The sequence below is a fragment of the Sinocyclocheilus rhinocerous genome, unplaced genomic scaffold (genome assembly GCF_001515625.1).
Source record: "Sinocyclocheilus rhinocerous isolate Xijiao unplaced genomic scaffold, SAMN03320098_v1.1 scaffold25976, whole genome shotgun sequence".
Taxonomy (NCBI): domain Eukaryota; kingdom Metazoa; phylum Chordata; class Actinopteri; order Cypriniformes; family Cyprinidae; genus Sinocyclocheilus; species Sinocyclocheilus rhinocerous.
This window is the reverse complement of record NW_015668482.1, coordinates 1-649: the sequence shown is the minus strand read 5'-3', so window position 1 is coordinate 649 and position 649 is coordinate 1. Positions and strand designations below refer to the sequence as shown.

The 649-nt window shown below is 54.5% G+C and overlaps 1 non-coding gene across 1 annotated transcript; it reads right to left on the bottom strand.

The window, feature by feature from the left end:
• Nucleotides 1–362: 362 nt before the first annotated feature.
• On the bottom strand, nucleotides 363–444 carry trnal-uag (transfer RNA leucine (anticodon UAG)). The gene is given in 2 exon segments: nucleotides 363–397; nucleotides 407–444. It is a non-coding gene; the product is annotated as a tRNA-Leu (tRNA).
• Between the last annotated feature and the right edge of the window lie 205 nt (nucleotides 445–649).

Sequence of the window (649 nt, the reverse complement as noted above, 5' to 3'; positions counted from 1 at the left end):
CTGCTTCAACAGGGTGCCTCTGTTAGAAAGGAGCAGAGGCTGGGATAGGTTTCCAGCACTGATTTGGCTAAAAAGCAGGGAAAGCAAAAGTGCCTGAATTTGGATGTGCACACAGCTTCACTTCGCTCAAGCACAGCAGCCACAACAGCCAAAAGGCTTCCCTGGCAGCGGTGGGATTCAAACCCACACCCCCGAAGAGACTGGAGCCTTAATCCAGCGCCTTCGGCTGTGTTGCTGGCATCTTTATTGACTCGCATGTCCCTGGCGGGCCTGGCTGCTGTCAGGGAAAGCGTGCTCTCACAATATTTTCAAACCTTTATCGAGTACACGCAGGGCCTCCTGCCATTGGTTAAAACCACTGCTGGCAGCAGTGGGATTTGAACCCACACCCCCGGAGAGACAGAAGCCTAAATCCAGCACCTTAAACCACTCGGCCACACTACCCCAGACAACAGTGCTTCGTGGACCCTTTTCGGCCCTTCCACCCTCCAGAAATAGAGGCAACGGCAGCCGTGGAGCTTCTTCGCGAAACCCATCGAGTGCGGCCAAGGAAAGCTCTCTGCTAGGCCATCGCAGTCACAAGAGTCTTCCAAAAAGGATGCCTTGGCAACGGTGGGATTCTAACCCACACCCCCGAAGAGACTGAAGC